General features: G+C 38.1%; 1 protein-coding gene across 2 annotated transcripts in view; it reads left to right on the forward strand.

Annotated features, from left to right (window-relative positions):
• The first annotated feature begins 434 nt into the window (after positions 1–434).
• rgn (regeneration) overlaps positions 435–21,253 on the forward strand; it is a 51,111-nt gene continuing 30,292 nt past the window's right edge. For both annotated transcript variants that reach the window (XM_017172928.3, XM_017172929.3), the window contains exon 1: positions 435–978. The gene's annotated coding sequence lies outside the window, so the exon portion shown is untranslated. The remainder of the gene's footprint in view (positions 979–21,253) is intronic.

Genomic DNA, 21,253 nt, shown 5'->3' on the forward strand with positions numbered 1-21,253 from the left:
CAAATCAAAGTTTCCAGAGCATGCAAAAATATTTAATAATTAAACAATTTTGATGCCTAAATATAGGTAAAAATGATGGTCTAATTGTTGTATAATGAGTTAACTTCATTTATTAATTTCATTTATTCGATTTTCAAAATTTTAATTAATTTATGCATATTTGATATACTCCATTAAAGATTTCAAACTCAAAGCGTTTTCTATGACCTCTCTGGTATTTATTTATCTTGCCAAGAACTAGCACAATTTTTTTTTCTCTGCACCTATCTTCTCTCTCTCTCATGGCAACAACAGCATCACAGTAGCAACGACGTCACAACAAACCCAAAGCGGCAAGGAGAGAGGCGAGAGCATAGCAGAGCGTAATATCAAGCCGGCGGCACTCGAGCTTTGCGTTCGCTTTTTGGCGATTGGCAGTCGCCAGTTGGCAGTCGCCGCCAGTCGCAATTTTCCGGTCGTGGCGAACAGACGCGTTTCTCATCGCTCCGTCGAGACACCGAGTTGTCGGCCGTTAGAAGTAGCAAATAGTGGCCCATAACGAAATAGCATCTCATCTCTTAGCCCGAAACTCCGAACGACTTGACCACAACAAGTGCGATTGTTTCATTTTCATAGTTCATAGCCGCAGCAGTGTGCCACTCGGTCGCCGGTGTCCAGTGCCGCCTCTCTCCTCCTCTTGGCAGGTGTTGTTACAGGTGAAATTTCGCGTCGTTGTCGTGCCGGTTAGATTAGCCTGACACCTTCGCTTCGCTTCGATTTCGAGAGTGCCCGCGCCAAAAAATCCCGCTAATTGGCTTGATTTTCGTACCAGCTAATAAATATCGAGTTTCAATATTCGCGTCCGTGTCCTACTGCCAGCGGAAGCAAGTATATATATCCGGACATAGAATATATATGCTATTTGGCAACAGTCCATCATCGAGGGAGCTCTGCCTATTTGCATTTCAAATTATTTGCACTCTCGACGGCAAAGAAAAGGTAAGAAGTGGCTAAGTGGAAATCAAACAAGAAATGGAACAATTAACTCGAACAATTTTCAATTCGATTTCTGGATATTCTTTCGATATTTGCATAACTAGATGGGGATATATATATGTATACTCGTGTGCCTTCCTAGAAATTTGAATTTTTTCGTTTCATTATTTTTTTGCTCGACCATTTTCTTTGGTGGCATAAATTATCCCGCTCTCGCGTGATATTCTATTCTATTCGGGCACAATTCTAATTAAGTGCTGAGACCTGCCCCAATGATGTTTGCCACTCCCACGACCCTTTCGCTTCACCTCTGACCCCTGGGGTTTGGTTACACATGGAAAAAGGTAGCAATATCTTAGATTCTTGAAGTGTTTTTATTTTTATAGTAATTGTGTAGCTAAGTGATTTAAAAAATGTAGCAACTTTTTATCGAATTTCAAAATATTAATGTGTTATTTTCAAAAGTGACTGTTTTAATTAGTTGAAAATACGTGTTTTATTTTCTAAAAATATCAATTGCATTTATAAAATCACTTATAAGCCATATGTAGAATCTAATTTTTATAGAATTATATGCTTTTTTTTGGAAATACTTGTCTATATTTTCTTGCGTTTTTTATTCAATTTATTTTAGGTGATAGAACTGATATCTTATCTATGTTATACAAAATCATCCATCACTAAATGTTAATCAATGGCTTTTTATTGATATGATTAACCTACTTTTGATATGCCAAACAAAAAGGTTTTTTCTATTGCCATAAAATTATAATTGATATAGTTTTTAAATAATAAGGAAACTAATAATATAGGAATTATTAATTCCACTAGGGTTAGTTAACAAGTAGCTAAAAGGATAACAAATGTTGTAGATACCTAGCTTTCTTTTTAACTAATTTATTAGAATCATAACATTAGACTTTCGATATTAATCTAAATTATCATCACATAATAAATCATAAAAGTTCAATAATTCATTGCCAAATAAAACTAGGCTGTGCTAAAAATACTCAACCGAGATTAAAATAAATGAAATGTCATAATGATAAGAGTTATGAGGTAACAGTGCCGAAAAACTGATTAGCAAATTTGTTGACACTTTTTTGTCGCCGTGCACTTTTTACCGCCTCTTCAGTGCCGCTGTTATTGGCCTTTCTTTTTTCCGTTTTTTTTTGCTATCTGAGCTCTTGTTGGAATTGTTAACAAAACTGTAGATTTATGCAGTAGATTAGCTCGTCAACGCCGCGAAGCGAAGGCCAAAGGACATGCTCTCCAAAAGGGCCAAATCCGCTTATTAATGAGCTGTCACTGGGCAGTGGGACACGAGGTTTAAGGGGGCGTGGCATCGGTCAGTCTTGGTCATCAATTAACGTTAATGCGGCAATGTCGTCAGTGCTGGCTGCTCGCTAAATGTCCTTGCCACACTTTTGTCAATCACAAGTGTGTTTTCCTTCGATTTTTTCTTATTTTTTTGTGTATTATTTTTTTGTATTTTTGCGAGTCGTGCGAATGCATTTCATATTCATAAAAGTTGTCAAGTCGATGTGAGTGAGTGTGACTAAGCCGACAACTTACCAACGGGCCAAGAAATAATAATCGTTAAAATCGATTTGGTAGCAAGGGGGAGGAGAGCTCTACGCCAGCAATGATGACCTTCAACGGAGAGCAGTCTGCTCCTGCTCCTCCTCCTCCTCCTCCTCCTCTTCCTGCGCGAAGCTGAGAGCCGGGGAGATTTAAGCCAAATGCACGAATCGCTTTTTCGAGGGTCATAAATAAAAAAGCGAGCCGATTGGACCCTGACACTCCGCCCCCCTTGGATCCCCCTTCCCGGCTTATGTCACTCAGGTGCCCGACATGGCGCATATTTTTAGACGTTTAGCAGAACACACTAAAAATACATTGCTTTCTTCAGCAAAAGCCCACAATAAGGGAAGCGAAAAATGGACCAAAATAAAAACCTAGAAGGAACGACCGAAAAAATATCCCCACAAAAAAGGGAAAACAAAGCCCTGCCTGCACTCGGCGACCGACAGAATTCGCGGCGGGGATATCATAAAATGCCGAAATGCAGAAAAAGAAACTGAAACACAAGAAAATAGACATTAGCCAGCACAAAAGGCGATGCTGAGGCAGAGAAACGTGGCATTTCGATATTGATAGTTGATAGAATAGGGATTACCCTTAAGATTAGTAGTTGGAATAGATTTAAGAAGTAATTTTTACCTTTTAATATATAATTACATTTTAATTGAGCCATAAAACTTGCATAATTTGAAGGAAAAGTGGTCTTTAAAAGATTTAAATAATATAAGAATATTTTTTAAAGGATAAATATGAATGGCAGAATTTAATTAATTAAAAGAAGAATTTAACCAGAGATTGAATATTTAAAATATTTATTTTAAAGACAACATTAAGAAATTAAGACTGATATTTTATTTTAGAGTTTAGGGCAAAAAGTCAAACTTAGTTTATCAAAGGTTAATTTAAATGGATTTCATTGAAATAAATATTAAATATTAATCAAATTTTTTAGCTGTAATTTTAATTTTACAGTATTTCCTATATTATATAAAATATTTTAACCAAAATAAAAAAAAGTCCTAGAAACCCGACATAATAAAATTGTGTTTTCAACTATAAAGTAAAAATTAAGGTACAATTCCCCTCGGATCGTTAAAAACTTGCTTAGAATCTCATTTGGCTCTCCACTGAGACAAAAAATGATAAACTTGCCACTTGAATATGTGTGTGTGTGTGCGAGAATGTGAGACGGAGAAGCATAACAAAAAAAAATATATAAGAAAGAACGACAAAAAAACGGACAGAAAAAAACATTTGGCAAGAGCATAAAAATAAAAATGAAATAAAATGGCATAAAAAATGCAACAGTTCAGTGAGATAAACACAAAAAAGCCAAGGTAGAAAAGGCGGGCAGAATGTGCCTTAAGGGGGAGAGGGGAAAGGAAGGAAGGAAGGAGGGAGGGGAAAATGCTAAGGAAGAGCCCGAGGAAGCTGCAGCATTTAGACCAAAAGAAGGAGGATGGAAGACACAAAAAATGGGCCAGTAGCTTGGATTTCAGGCACACTAAAAACACTAACACACACACACACATCTACACGTGGACACACCTTGCCGAATTTTAAATGAGTCAGCTAACATTTCAGGTGAATTAAGGCGGGTGGGAGGAGGGTTAGGGGGCTTCGAGTAGGTTTCACGGAGGAGGTGGCGGTGGATCCTTCAATAAATGTCCAGTTGTCCGGCTTTTTCTGCTGCTGCCACTGCCGCCCCCGCCTTTGCCACTGCCTTTTTGGCCAACTTTGGGGGCCCGGCTTCGACACTTGGCACGGTTTTAATGTCCTGCCCAAGGTTAACACGAAGGGACACTGGGAAAAATAATAATAATAATTAAAAAATTAAAAATAAAACTTTTATGGCCAACTTCGTAAGTTCTTTAAGTGAAGAAAGGCTGTAAAATTATTTCAAGAGAGTTCTAAAATTAAATAAATTGTTAATAAATCCAGAAATGTCATTTGAAAATGACTATTATTTTGAATACTTTTAAAATTATGTGGTTATGTATTAGAATTGATTAAAAATATTAAAAAATGTATTAAATCTTTGTAGGAAAAAATCTTAAACTTAAAAAATACCCATTTTATTATTATAGATTGTAATCTTTGAAAGATATAAGAATATAAGCTTGATGTTGAGATAAATTTCTCTCGATGCACCTGCACAAAAAGAAACACACACTCTGGCAAAATGAAGAAGAGGCGGATAAAGCCGGCAAATAGAAATGAAGAAATACAAATTGTATAAAAAACGGAGAAGGTGTGCAAGTGTGTGTGTGTGTGGGAGATAGGAGGGGGAGGTGAGGGTTTGGTAAATGTGCCACAGAGATAAAAGCGTAAATAGAACTGAGGCACGAAAATTTTTCAAATTACCAGCAAAGAGGTTGAGGCAGGGCGAGTTTTCTTCTCTTCGTTCGTTTTTTTTTTTTTAACTGTCACTGTTTGTGTGTGTGAACTTATTGAAAGTGCGAACACACACGCAAGTGAAAATGCCCATGCATACATATGTGTGGGTGTGGGGTGAAGAGCATACATCCTGCCAAGCGACCGCAGTTTAAACAAACTGCTTGGCCTGCCCATGTCCATGCTCCATATGCCCCACCTCATCACTCCCTCGCCAGAACCCCGCAACCTCACCGGCTATGCCATGTGGAAAAGTTGTCACCTTTCTCCATCCCCTTTCACTCTTATTTTCCCCCCCACCTTTGGCTCATTTTCCTTCCTCGTTTAGTGCACTGGAAAATACTGTTAAGAGGGTTTCTTTGATATATTTATACTAGATTTTCTTTGGCTTAAAAAAGGCTTCGAGAAAAATTATTAAAATTATTATTTTGTAAAATGAGCTACATGATTTCTGTATTTAATTAATTTATTTACAATTTAAGCATTAATCCCATGTTTTAAACACCGTAAAATCTCACAATATTTACACTTATATTGATTATCTTTTTTATTGTATAAAAATCCCTAGAAGCTTATCTCCTTATACAATTAATTACGAATAAAATATCCACTTATTATTAATCTCTTTTATCACATACAAAAAAAACCTAAAAACTTAAAAACCCAGTCACTATTTTATATATTTTTTCTGAGTGCCAACCTCCTTTGCTGACTTTGCGTGTGTGTAATGAATTTAAAGTTTGCTCCGCATACATTTTTCATACGCTTGCAAATTGTTATGGTTTTTGCAGCACCCTCACCCGAAAGCCCCATGTATCCACCTTGTATTAAGTGGGTGTCGTGTGTGTGTGCTGGCTTTTGTCCTTGTTATCCACACGAGACATGATTATTAATTTGCAATTCCTGCTAATTGCATGAGCTTCACCCACTCACCGCTTGCACCTGACCTACACCTGCCTTCGGGGCCCCGCTTCTCCCGTGTGTCTTTAATCGCTTATAAAACGTATTTTCTTTTATTTTCACATATTTTCACTCACTTTCATGTTGTAGCAAGTTCAGCCGCATTCCACCACAACGTATGTAGCCTGTGAAACAGATAAGCTTTAGATTAGATTAGCGGTCACTGGAGCACATGGTGAACATATTATTCCCTCTTGCTCGCCTCCCTCGAAGTGTTCTACTTCTGGAATTATTATTGTGGCCGAATGGCATCTCGAAATAGTTCTGGATTTTTAGCATTTCATACTGGCCACTTGACTTTGAAATGCTCGGGGAAGGGAAAGTATTTCTTCAAAGTAAATGGTATGATTTGGTGGAATTATGCTTATTGCTCAAGCAATTAGTTCTGGCAGCTTATGGATGAATTCCGAATAAATCCAGTCTAGCTAAAGATCGGTGTTTTTATAAAAATCCATGAAAAATGAGGGAAAACTTGCATGGAATAAGTATTTTAAATATATATATTTTATACTATACTAAAGTATTCAACCCTTTATCTATCAATCCATTCAAATCCATCTCAAATATCTTGTTTACAAGGCCTCCTCCCTCATCATTTATCTCACTCGATGACGGATCATTCATTAAGAATTTTTAATGCCCCCACTTATTACATGGAAAATGCTCAAATTTGAATATTTATTTTGTGGCAAATTATCCGCCATATATATTGTAATAAAAATCAATTTGTGAGCAAACTGCCAGCCATTAAGATGGCAGCCTTTTTCGAAGTGGTCTCAGCTCGGCTCATCACAGCCCCATCACATTTTCGATGGGGCGATGAGTCTGGTGCTCGACGCTTGGCGCTTGACGCTCGAAAGCCGACGGCTGTCATGTCGATGCATTATAAATTGTTGACATTAGCTGGCAAATCGACGGCCAGACGGCGTCGGTGATAGGTTTAATTTCGTTGATTGAACAGCATCGGAGCAGCATTGGTAGTATGTATATAGCACCAGGCCAGCAGCAATGTTTTACGAGCGCATTTTCGCAGCTCTGCGCTTGCCATTTTTGCTTACAAATCGCCGGCAATCTAATCGATCGAATGGCTTTGGCATTTGAAGCTCGTGGGGTTAGCGGCTAAGTGTTTCAGCTCAGCGCAGCTCAGCTTCCTGTCTGGGAGCGGTTAGTCCGTGGGCGGGCTCGTCCTTGACCCGGCCGCCATTCAGCGGAGGCCTATTATGTGGCTCGGAAAATGTTTTTCGCCCCCACCAAAAAGTTTCACTCTTTCAGCCTTTGTACTGGAAGTTGCGGCATTGCGCATACGCCCCGTTGCCAGACGGGGTTTAACCCCTTAAAGATCCTTGTTAAACTTCCGCCTTGGACCCCAGAAAAGGTTAAAGTTTATGTTTTTTTATATTTATTAAATTGTTTAAATTTATCGTCCTTGGATTAAGGATATTTTTACAGCTCGTAAAGAGTAAGAAACCTTTTAGTTCCTGATTAATCTTTTATGTAATGAATTACATTTTATAAGAGATAAATATTTAAAAGGTTTTACGAAATATTATATCAAAAGCTATACCATTTATCTTCGACCTTCGTTTAAGCTCTTATCAGAAATATTTTAAAACTTTTTCTCTTTTCAGGGGTTAAGCCCTTTAGCAGCAGGAGCCGCCTCTGTTTTATTTAATATTTTCCTTTTGAAGCTGCAACAGAGGCCTGGCTCTAATTAAGTCGATGTTTGGCTTTCCCACTGCGCTTTTAATGGCACCACCGACCCCTGAAACCTCTAGTTTTCGGTCTGCTGTTTTGCTAAATTCAATGCAAAATCCCCTTGAAAGGAAAATAACTAAAAAAAAAATGCACTGGTCAGAGGAAAAATAAAAACAAACACGCACTTGATAATTTAGCAAACTAGCGAGCAGGCAAACCGCTTGACAATTTCCATGGGGCACCAAATTGTTTTTTTCTCTGCGGTTTTTACTCTTAATTATGCGCCAGTTAGGTGGAGTTCAGCGGGAATTACCACGATTTTTTGTTGGTCGGGGGCTTGGCGGCTTCTTCGCTTGTTGGGTTTCGCTGACTTTGACATTTGAGTTCAGTTTTTTTCGTTGTTTTTTTTTTTTTTTTTTTTGACCAGACTGTCGCGAATCGACGGTTCATTAAACTGAAGTGTCATTCTGCGAACGTTTCCCCTGTCTTTCTTTTATGTGTTTCACAGTAAAAGAGCAAAGTACAGAGTTGTAAGAATGTCTTGTAATAGCAGGGAATGGGAATGGCGGCGCATGATTTTACGAATTTCGAGAACTCTTTTCAGGCTGATCTCAACATAATTCGAGAAGGGCACTGGGAAAAATTGGGTGTTACTATTTTGTGTGGAAAAATATTTGTTTCAAGGACTTAAAAGAAATGTTTAAGGTTAAAATGTGGTAAAGATTTATATTTTAAGTCTTAATTTGTACAGAAGTATGACTTATTTTTCATAAAAATTTCGTAAAATGTGGTTTTCTTTCAAGAATAATAAATATAAACATTTTAATTTAAATTTATTTTTATTATTTAGAATTTTAATGTTCACAAGAATAATTGTTCTTAGATTTCCTGTTGTTTTAGAATATTATTCATAACTGAAATTCTATGAATCACATTTTGTAATTAAAATTTTTAATACTCTAGAGAAACATTATATTTTTATTATACCAGTTTGTTGTAAAGAATATATATAAATGTATTTAATTAGTATTTCTCGGAATTTCCTGTAGTTTGAACGAAAATCAGTAGTAAAAACCAAACCAAAGTGTATGAAATTTACAAAAAATACAGTTACAAGTCATAAAAAACAGTTAAAATCGATTTCAATAAAAGTTTCAGCCCAAGCTCCATACCTTTTGAATTCATAATATGCCATTTCCCAAAATATTCACAATCATTGGCATTTCCAACATCCTCGAATTCGATTTTGCATGAATTACATCATAATCGCCTCGTTCGCACACCTTTAAGAGCATTAAACGCGTCGCTTTGCCCATAACAAATCGAAAAACTTTCAAATTGCCAACATACTCGTAAAATCAGTTTTTATGGCTTCGCCCAGGCCCTGGCTACGGAATACCCAACGCAAATCGGTGAGATATGGCACCATTATAATTGCACAGGCAAAGGCACAGTCACAGTCACAGCCACACTTGGTTTGCCTTTTCTCTTCTTTTTTGCTAAAAGAAAGCGAAGAAAAAACTTCGACATACAAAATTTGTCAAGAACAATAAGGCGAAACCATATAAAATATGCTTTTTTTTTTTGGGTGCGTTGAAGTTTGGGGGGGAGTTTGGGACTCGCCAAAAATGCCAATTAGCCTGAACCTTTCGAGCCTCTCTCGAGCATAATCAAGAGGAGACAGAAATGTCCCAAAAATCCATAAAAAACTTTCAAGTTTATTGTGCGCACGGAATGCGAAATATACGAGATCATGTTGCCACCACGAAGAATAAAAAAAAAAAGAGTCGAAAAAATTAAGCAAACAGAACTATAACAACAAGGGACCGAAGCCGAGAACCACCGCCTCTCGAGTTCCCTTATCATAAGCGATCGTGCTCAAGAAATCAAATAAATTATGCGGTCAGTCCGAAAAGAAAACAAAGCCCGAGACACTGTTGCCTTATAGGCTTTCATGTTGGATTAATTTCTGACGCCGCACAGTGGTACTTGGGGGAACTTTTTTGGGGAATACAAGAAATATAAAGTCAGAGTTTAATACTAATTTTAGGGGACAGTTTGCTTGCTTCCTTAAGGTATAAGTAATTTCAAATTATTATGAAAAATTTTGAATTGAATAAAATGGCTAATTGAATGTAAAATATAACTCCTTTCATTGTCTTTACTTTCCATTAAATTTAAGTAAATATCATCAAATATATAAAAAATAGAATAAAAATAGATAAAAAGGTTCCTTTAGCTTAAATTCAATGTTAAGCGTTTTTGTATCCTTTTCTAAAGATTTATTTCTTAATCTAAGCTTTACACATATTTTTTTACCAACTTAAAATAAAACTAAACCCACTGTGCGCCAAAAACTCCGTGCTAAAGTTGTCGCCAGGCCAGAAACAATTGATTGCCTTATATATTTTTTTTATTTTGTCTACTTTGCTTTGATTCTGATTTGAGGAAATAAACAAAAAGACACACACACAGGGCAACAAACACGTTTTTGGCCTACGAGGTGTTAAATTATATTTGTAATTAAGCCAATCTGGTGGGAAGTAGTCATAAAATCGGTCTTAAAGTTCAACGAAATTAATCAAGTCGGGCCTTATTTATCGCAGCGCTCGCTCCCCTGATGAATTTGGTGGCTCAGAATTAATGATGTAATACATTAGGCCAGTTTCTTGAGCCAGAGGGAGCTGACAGCCACAGCTCATTATAAATTCTATTGCGCCAAGTAAATGAATACGCCATAAATATGCAAAATGATGGCCAAGATGGCGTTGACATAGTCAATAACCGTGGGGAAGAAAGCCATTCCCACTTAACCCGGTAACCGGCAAACTTGGCCAGATAGCGAACGGCGGCTATAATTCAGTTGTGTGCTCATTTTCCCCAGATAAGATAAAGGCGGTCTCAAGTTTATCTAAAAATCTTATCTCCCAGCATAAGAAGGGGGATTCCAGCTAAGTGAAAACTTAAAGTGGAAAAGTGTTCTCCATTAAGTTGGTAGAAAATTCTAGGAAGAGCATAAAGGCAAGCAGGCCTAAGAGGCTTTAAGGTCTACTATGATTAAAGTGTTTTTAAACCGGAAAAAGATTTATTTTAACTTAATTTAAATTAATAATATTTATAATTTTGCCATATCATTGAACAAACAATATAATAATTTAATTAAAACGGAATTTAAAAGAATTTAAATTGAATTTTGAATTAAATTGAATTGATTTATTCGACAAAAGTTAATTGCAAGCAGAAATCGGATTTTTAATTTTATTTTGAGCTTTTTAATATTAAAAATAAGTTATTATATTAAAGGTTAAGTTCCTGTAACATTATTAGTATTTATTTATATAAGAAAGGTATATTTAATGCCCTTAAAGTTTGTCCTCTTGCATTTTCTCTTAGCTGACACTCATCACTTTTTCACAAAAAATGTTGGATTAAAACTCCCGGAAAAAACGCGGACTCGTTGAATATTAAATACATTTCCGACAGCAGTCGACGGAATGTTCTAACTCCATCCATCATATTTCCGGCCTCCGTGCAACTTCCTCTGTGCCTCCTCCTGTGTACCGCTTTCAGACTCTGCCTTGACATATGAAATTAATGTGCGTTTAATATGTTTTCAATTTCAATGAAAATACCAAAAATATGCCGAAAAATTTCCGGCATAAATTGGCGCCGTTCGTTCCAGTCCCATAAATCTTTCCCAGGATGTTGAGGGGGCGGAGGGTCCTCCCCCCCAAACTCTATACAAAATTTCATATCACCCCGAGGGCTGTCCGCTATTTATGCAAATTGCAAACAATCCCAGGTCCTCATTTCCTCTCGCCTCGAAATGATTGCGGAAAATGGAATTCATATTTGTGGCTTGTTTGTTCTTTTTTTCAATTAGAGCTCGGTCAATGATTTGCCACACACACAAATTTAATGGAAAATTGATTTCAGCCCAAAGCAAATTATAAATAAATTTGTTATTATAATATTTCCCTTTCTGTATATTTTTTGGTTGCCAAATTAGTTATTAAACAGGGACAGTTAACTGAAAAGAGGATTGCACTGGCATTTAAAATGTAATTTCCCTGACATCTTCCTCCGGTTTCTCCTCCTCCATGCATGTGGGTAAAAGTTCGCGGAAAATGCTGAAGCACAAGGCAACGCGAAAATGTAGAGGAAAAAATTGAAATATGTGCGCCAAGCTAGAAAAAAATGTGTGTGTGCTTTCCCTGCCTCCCCCCTCTCCTGTGTTGTTGTGCATTTATTTTTGTTAGTTTCATTTGCTTTGTGCAGCTGCTTTGCAATTTAACTCGACTCCCCCCTAGTTTTTCCTTAGCTGCTCCGCATCGCTAATCCAGTGCTAGATTTTTCCGAGCATTGTTCGGCTGACAAAAAGCCATTTGCTGCAGTTGGCAACTGGGAAAAGAATAGATCTTTGGCAGAGCTGCCCGTGATGCGCTTAATTTGAGTTTGTTTGGCGCAAAAGTGACGAGGAAAAATAGCTCAGTAAATAGAGTGAGCACTTGGCAGCAGATTGATTGAAATAACTTACGAAATTCGCCTGAAAAAAAACAGATTAATATTAATAAACTCTCGCCAATTGAATTAAATAATAACTCTCTCGCTTTCTTCTTCCTTTCAGGTAAGCCCCTTTAACAATCGGATTATTCTCTGGGTAACTATAAATTTCCAGCTGATCAAATCGAAACGATACCAATCTCCGATTTCGCACAACTCTTTTTCCTTGAAACTAAAAATAAAGAATGCCATTCCACCCATTCGATATGCAAACAACACAACAAATTGTGTTCAGTTGGCAGAAATATTTCAGCTTTTCGCATGTTGATTTTTCAGCGAAACCGAAAAGACCGAAAAACCCGGCGCGTACAACAGTGCGTATGTGCAATGCGCAGTGCATGGCGGCAGACACGAGGCATACTATATAACGCATACGCCGCGTGCACGCCACGCGCAATTAAGCCAAACAAAATGCGATCGCAGAGCGTTCATAAAAATAAACGAAAAAACGCGAAATAAAAATTAACACCGAGCATAAAATATTCGCAATTTAACAGGCGGCGGCGTGTGCATGATAAATATATATATTTGAAATTTGCACGATAATTAATAAACATTTAGCGGCGGAGAGGGAGACAGCCAACCACTTGACCATAATCAGTCAATCAGCCGGCAAAACGGGGACGTTGATGTTGCGCCCGTTAATGAAGTTGTTGTGTTTGCCTGCGTCAGCCCACGCATATAAATACAACCTATATGTGGTCTGTGACACACAGATAGTGCAACAACTGCATTCGGTTTCGGTCGGAGCCAATTAGGCGCATCAATTTGGCCAGTTTCGCTTGTTTATCGAAGTGCAAATGCGCGGGACACGCGCCAAATGTCGAATGGCTAATCAGACACTTTGGGGTCATTTTGAATGCAGATTTTGCCGCAGAGCGGTGCAGGGGGACTTGTAGAATGTAGGGGCGTCCCCAGGGGAAGTCCCGGTTCCGCCATGGTTCAGTTTCTCAATTAAATCAATCCCCCAGTCGATCCGCCATCCACTTATCCATTCAGCTTTAGTTCGGTTATCGCCGCCAGAACCACTTTCCCGCCCTTTCAATTTCAATTCCAATGATCTCTGGACTGAGCTATCGCGATTGACTCACTCCAGCTTTTGGAATTTGCACTGCGCGTTCTTTTCACTTTTTATTTACTCCTCTTAGAGTCTGAGTGCCATTTTTATTCACTTTTATATTTCGAGGAGGGTGTTTCCAAGATTTTTATTAAGTAGTTGAATGAATGCCTTTTATTGATTGATTTATTAAACAATTTATAACGAAGGAAAGCTGTTTGAAAAAGGTATTAATATACCTTGACGATAAGGAATACCATTTCCATCCACAACTATTTATTAAAGAACAGAGTGGCCGATTCTAGGCAGAATCTTGGGAAAACTTTGTCAATATTTAAATAAAAACAATTGTAAAAAAACCCCTTAAAAGCACAATTTGATATCATATAACTCTATAATAATTAAACGGGAATATTAATTTGCTAAAACTTATTCTTAAAGAATATATTCCCAAGGATACACAATACAATACTCCCTTAACAAGACACCTCAATGCGTTACTCTGACCCAGTTGAGGTGGTGCAATGGCGTGGCACCTGCCGGGTGCGAGGAGACGACAGGTGCGTAGGCGGGACTGCCCAGTTGTTGCCGAAGCAGGTCAACAATGGAGTGCCACTCAATATACACACAAAACACAGCGAGCCGCCGATGGGTGCAAACAATACTAGAAACAACTGGCACTTTAGACTTTGAGCTGGCGGTGGGGCAACTACTAGGCCCAAGCGGGGTGGAAAATATATACATATACATACATACCATATCTGAAAAGGCCTGGCTGAATGGAAAGCACCGAGGAGACACAGAAATGCAAATTGCTGAAATCCTTTTCAGACCGAGCGGCGCCACTGGCCGGAAAGGATACGCTTGTTAGCAGCGGAAGTGGCGCCCAGATAAGACTGGCGATGGGGTAGGGGGCCAGAGAGACACAATTAGAATGGAAGAGAGGGTCGCGGGGAGTTGTCCTTTGTTGCCAGGACACTGTAATTAAACGTTTAATGCGATTGCTGCCGGTGCTGTTGCTGTGTTGCCTTGTTAATTGGGTCACTCGAAATGAATTTTTAGCGCTCACTCAAATTGCCGGGCCATAATGAAGATGTTTTCCCAAGATTTTCCAGCTTAGCCACTTAATTGACTTTCATTGTTGTTCGCAGTCTGCAGTCCGCAGTTCGCAGTTCGCAGTTCCACCTGCAGCACAACTCAATTAGCCAAGAGCCCAAGTTCTTGCACAACTTTCCTATTCTGCATAATTTGTAGGTCAGCTCTTGGCCCGGCACAATGGCCTCTCGAACAATAAATTTCAGTTAAATGGAACTTGCCAAAGGATTTCCCCCTCACAAAAGGAGGCTCCAAGTTGCCCGCCAAGCACTTGAGTTGCTATTTATCTCGGATACTTCAGGCCCCGCCAATGGCCCATCAATTGGTCGGCTAATCGCAAAGCATTTAATTAACTAAGCAATCATAGGGGGATGGTAGAAAACGTATAGAAGTATAGATGATACAGCAAAGGCAGCACTGGGGAAAAATGTGAAGAGAAAAGAGAGTCATTAAACTTAAATAATTTATAAAAACTTATTTAAGAACATAGGATTATTAATAGTAATTAAAATTACTTTAATTATATATAATAAATAATCTGAAATTATAAAATATTCTTACATTAATTAAAACTATTGAAAACCATCTTGTAAGAGCCATTCTAGGACTCCTTAAGTACATTTCCATTTCCTTTTTCCCTCCCAATTTAAGCTAAAAAAAATATTTCTTGTGGCGGAAAAAGGGAAAAGCCAAGCAAGAACTAAAAGCAGACATTTCAATTTTCCTACAATGCCTACCAACTTTTCCATTGGCGACGGGGACTTTTCGAAAAGTTGGCGACGAAAACAAAAGGCGGAGCGTGCAAAATATTTCTTTATTTTTTTCCGCTACGGTTCCGTTCTGTTCCCTTTGGTTGTCAACATTTTGGCAATTTGATTAAGTCCAATTTGTGCGACGTTTTTCTGCCACGCCCACCCAGCCCCCATAGCCACCGAGCACCCGGGGAGATCGGTTTATTTGCGCTCAACTTTGCAGTTAAATAAGACAACAAAAATTTATTCGACCAACTTTTCCTGTGTCGCCGCCGCGTGTGTCTCTGAATGTTTGAGAGTGTATGTATGTATGTGCTGGAAAATTGTGATTCCATTAGGAAAAGTCTGCAACTCAAATGTCATTTAAGTTTTTCGGTGGAAGGAGAGTCTGTGTGGCGAACTCCTGGGACAGGATGCCAGCTGAGTAACCGAGCCACACACACTCGGCATTTGCATGGCAAATATAATTACAAAGAAACAGAAAATGCAATTTGCCGCTGCATACTTCTGGGCAATCGAGCAGGAAGCCCTTACCCACACAAACGCTCTCTTGATTTTGAATCCTGAATTTGGTAAACAGATATGAATATTTTAGGGTTCGATTTTTGAAATTGATGGAGGCTCTGCTGCCTGCTGCCTTAACTGCCAGCTCAGTTTACATCAATTAGAGTGCACAAATGAATATTTCACAATGCTGATTTCGTCCAGTACATTGCCATATAATTATTGGCAAATTGAGCCACTTTCACAATGGATACGCCACAGGCTGACGCCCACTGGACCATGTTTATGCACAGGGAGAAAAGTGTTTAAAAAACTTGTTTAAATAAAGTACAAATAAGATTTATCTACGAGGGAGATTGAGAAGACCTTTACTTTGATGAGGAAAATTAGATTATGTCGATCTTGATATCTCTTTAAAACCTTTCCAACAATCAAGCACCTTCCCAACACTTTAAAATATTCTTAAAGTTATCCCAAACCCTTGCAAATAATTTCCCCATCCTTTAAGCTATAAATTTGCTTAATTTTTTCATTGTGCAGCCAGAGGAGACCACACACATGTGCATGCGGAACAAGTTGAGCTCACTCAAACTAATCAGTTGTTTCAATATTTGCCCAAAGGCGAACAAGGACAAAAGTCATCAGCAATGGATGAAGGAGGTTTGGGGATGAGGAGAAGGAGTCGGAATGAGGAGCAGTGAAAACCCGCAGTGCAGGCAGGAAGCGGAAACGAGCGGCGGCGAAGAACAACGGAAACAGCGCAGTGCGCTGCAGATATGAGAACCCACTCATGCTCCTGCTCCTGGTCCTCATGCTCCTCCTCCTCGTCGTCGTCATTATTCTCCTCCTGGTGTTTTCCACTCTCTCACATGTCGATTAGGGAAGAGTTGAGGGCACTCAGCCGTGGGCTAATTGATTTTCTCGCACCCGCAGATGGAGAGCCTTCCATATTTTCCAACACACACCCACACCATCACCCGCCAGATCCTTTACAAATTTTGTCTCGTGTGCCTCGTTTTCAGCACTTTTTTGTTGATTTAAATACGTTTGCATAAAATGCGGCTAATTAAAACTTGTGAAACACCACCAGGCTCGCCGAAAAAAAGGAAAAACGGTTAAGGCAAAGTGAAGGAATCCGCTTGAAAAGTGCAAAAGGAAAAGCCAAATAAAATATAAGCGAAAACCAACTTTTATTTGAAAGAAAACTTATTGAATTTTCATGAACTTTTTGATTCAGCGAGGAAATGGAAAAATTAGAAAACATTTATAGGCCTAGACCACTTGTGGTTTACCCTATGATTTTTAAATACATATCAGAAATTAGAAAAATCTTAAATAAAAGATCTGTATGCTTTAATAAAATTTAAATAATTACTTAAAAGAATTTGCCATCCGGGACCCTTGAAAAACTTTAATAATTTAAATGCTATAAAACCGAATTGTATGTGTTTGGTGTATAATTTGGCAAACTTTTTCATTGGCATTCCAAGAAATGCCAACTTGTCCGAGTTATTTAATCTCGGAAAAGAACTTTCACGCCATCCCGGGGATTTCCGCTTGACCAAAGTGCCATCGCTCATTGTGAGTGAAATAAACATAATGTTGTTACCCCAATCTTGCCGCTTTTCCACTGCTTTTCCCCGGCTTTTGACTGGCTTTTGCCTCCTGTTTTCCCCTCTTGTCTTTCTTGTTTGCCAGGACAACAGGCGCCTGTGCAAATGAGCAATAATAAAAGCCAAAACTCTTGGGCTGTTAATGCTCGCGCATTAAAATAATAAAAAAAAGGAGCCCGAAAAGGCGAAATAAAGAGGAGAAGTGGAATAAATCGCACAAAAAACGAGTGACGTGCCACGCCCTCCGGATATGGTCGAGAATCCAATTTTTTGCCTCCCCTGGCCGCTTCTTTTTTTGTGCCTGGCAGCTTCTGGCCATCAAGCATAATCAAGTGGCTGAAGTTATAATCATTTTTTGCTCCTGCGGCCCCCAGTCGGTGGTGCTAATGTTCCATTAAAGATACCGCAAACTTGGGCTGGCCGAGTGTGTGTGGTGGCATTGGCATCGGCAGTTCCATAAACAAATCCGGAGTGCTCCTGCATAAATATCCCAAACTTACGGCCCATAAAAATCAATTCTCCTCTGCACAGCAGCACTCTGGCCTTTTGTTTATTTGCATTTCCTGCCGCCCCGAGAAACGGAAGTTCGCATGTCAGTCGGTTCTCGTTCCTCGGTTCTATATGATCATAAAATCAGCCAAAGGCCAGCCAGCCGCACAACTTGTCTTATTTACGGATATATGTATATGTATATATGTATCCCAGCCCCTCGCCGGAATCCGGAGCCCGGGGCTTCACTTAGGCAAATGAGCAGCGGACTCTCCCAGCTGGCCGTGAATAATTTCTAGCATTCATGATTAAAAGCAAATCATGATTTTCACGACATTTCTTTTGAGAAAAAGCAAAAACACTAGAAAGATACGAGTATAAACACTAAAAAGTGACACACACCACAATTCAGTATATTTCATTAATGTTTTTGCTGACACAAAGACAAGGTAAATAAATCTGCAGAATGTCATAGAATTTATTTTAAACATGATGTTATATGCAAGATTTTAAATTTATTTTTATTTAAATAAAAAAAACTAATGGAATATATAAAAAAAAATATATATTTTTCATTTTGTTTGGTAAATGTATATATTTGTTATTAATTTTAACACACATTTAACACACTGAAACCTTTATAAATATTTAACAATAATTAATTATATTTCAACAATGACCTTTATTTTCCAGCTAAGTTTCTTCCTTTTAGTTTGAAAATCCTTACAATATCAAACATTCCCCAAATTACAATGATTTCTTTTAGAAAAAATTTCATCAGTTTCTATTTTCAGTGACTTTTTAATGGCTTTTCTAGTTTCGCAAACATTAAAGCGCCAAATAATCAAAAACACACAACAAGTCTGTGAAATAATTTTAATTCTATTTCTCATTTTGTTGGCACTCTCTCTACACACTACAAACCTCAAACATATGCTATATATATATCAACTTATATATAAATCCGATAAGCTTAAGGCTTTTCGCCATAATTTAGTTAGCTAATTGGTTCACACTATTTTCTTTTTCACTTTTCGCCGTAGTTTTCCTCAATTTCGGGGTAAACACTTTCAGTGCGTCTGTGAAACGAGAAGCGTGCCAATTTTCTTGGCAATTTTCCTCACTTATTTTTAGCACTAAATTAGTCATCCCCCAACGCAATTCGAGACTCAGACGGTTTTCCATCTAAAACAAAAAATAAATATATATTTAAAAGAGATAGAAGGGCAGAGCAAACACTTGTTGCGACAGGCTTCGGCTTCCCTCGAACCTAATTGACAATTAATTGTCTCTGCTCGGGGAGCCTTCGAGGCTATTTAGCTGGCGTTTCCACGAATGCCGGAGATTATTTTAAAATTTATGGCAACTGGCAATCATTTTGGGGCTTCGTTATGTCACAGTTTCTCTTACTTTGAAGATCATCAAATGTTTGCCTTTAATGATTAATTGCAGCATTGAAACGAACAGAATTTGGGTTAAACAATAAATATTTTGCTTCTGTTTTATTCCATGAACTGAAATGTTTTCTGATGATATACTAAAGGAACTGAATGATTGATGATTAAGAACGAAACACGAATAGACCATAAATATCAGCAATTGCATTGTATTTGTTCTATTATAAATCATGGCCACTTTTTATTTCAAAATTATGCCACACCTGAGGATTAAAGTGGATAAGTTGTCGGCGACATTCCAGCAGCTGTCAAATAAGTTGGAAAATATGTCAACAGCATGTGGGGGATATATACATAAATTGGCCAGCGTGATTGATGTTTTTTGTAGACAAAACGAAATGGAACATTTTTATATTTATTTTTTTAAAGAACGCACCACCTTTGACATTTGTTCTGTTCGTGCATGGAATTTTTATTCATCTTGTTAAGGACATTGTTCCGGAATTCGATTTGATTTCATATATATCGTTTAATATGCATATATTCCTTTACTTTGTGCAATCAACAGGCACGCTCGCTGCAATTTTAATGCTTTTAACCAAATAAAATAGGCCGTATCGAAAATGATTCAATTAATCTGCATAAAACATGCAGAATACACACTTAGCGCAAATGGAAATGCCATGAAAAATGCACGACTGCCGGCCGCAACAAAAGGTCGAGCTCAATTAGCCAGGCCATAAATACATACCATACATCCTATATATAGCCCATCCGGGGACACTCTTTGGCCGCTGTGTGACATCCAGGACAGCAGGAGGAGGGCTAAATAAATAATGTTTAAGAATAAAATCCATTTCGGGAAGGGGGCAGAGTGCCCGGCCTGCAAATACGTTTTCAAGTTCAGGCCAACGAAATCGCATCGAAAATAGAAGCTGGCAAAGGTCAAAGTGGAGGCCCCGGAGGTCGGCCATGTTCAGCTGTCATGCTGGCCGCAGGCAAAGTCCCCTCGGAGTGCACCGCAAATTGAATTCAAATTCGTAAACGTGCCATCTCATGTGTGGCAAGTGGCAGCTGGGGGGGGAGTGCTTTTCCGGGGATTGAGGGTGGTGTATTTTTTATTTTTATATTTTTTAGGGAGGAAATAGTGCAGTCAACTGTCCGGGGGACTTGGGGAATTGTACTGAGTGACACACAAAAATTGTCTCCATTGCATTGTGGCAAAAGTTAGGAAACAAAGAACTGTAACTTATTTTATACACAAAAAAAATATATAAAACTAAGAATACAATAATAAATATTGTAAATAATTTTTGAGCTTGTATTATTTGGATTTAAGGATTATAGGTTGTGTTTAAATAGGTTTTTAGTGTAACAGAAGTTATGACACTGCTTACTTCGAAGTATTCTGATCTTAAACTCATAAATAAATAAATCTAATATAATTTATTATTATCATTTAATATATTCTCTGTTATAATTTTACAAAATCAATATTATTTTCCATCTTAATAAGTTAAAACCTTATAAGTTTCTTAGAAATACCTTAAATACCTAAACCACATTGTCTTATTATTAGCAAGTTTTTCCATAAGTTCTCTAAATTTCCGCAATAACATTTAGTTTTCATTATGACAAGCCTAATAAGTTTCAAAAAACAATTACTGATTTTGTACAAAAATTTCCTTTCCATACATAAAAATATATATTAAATATTTCCATTAGCTAAAATGTAAGACAAGAGGTCACAAAAGTGCTTAAAAACCAACAAGTTTTTCCGCTGCACACTCCACACTTGAAGTAGCAACACACAAGGAAAAAAAAAAGAGAATAAAACGCGGAACAGCTCAACCCACAAGACAGACACTCGATAATCATGGGATCGCTTCGCTACTGAACTGCAACGACTTGTGCCGCGTCCCATTATAGAAATGAAAATTTTTGCGCTAGAGCCAAATGCATTTTCCACTTGGGGCGGGCGGCTATCTGTCTATCTGTGTGTGTGTGTTGTGTGTAAATATTTTCCAATATTTCATATTTATGGGCTGCTTCATGACCTGCAGCAATAAACGTTTTATGGACCCGGCAGCGGCAACATGTTGCTGGCGCCGCCGCTCAGCGTGAAAGTTTGTCAACATGTTGCTGGCCACATTTTAGCGCGCTGACAGCCCGCCT

The sequence above is a fragment of the Drosophila kikkawai genome, chromosome 3L (assembly GCF_030179895.1).
Source record: "Drosophila kikkawai strain 14028-0561.14 chromosome 3L, DkikHiC1v2, whole genome shotgun sequence".
NCBI lineage: Eukaryota > Metazoa > Arthropoda > Insecta > Diptera > Drosophilidae > Drosophila > Drosophila kikkawai.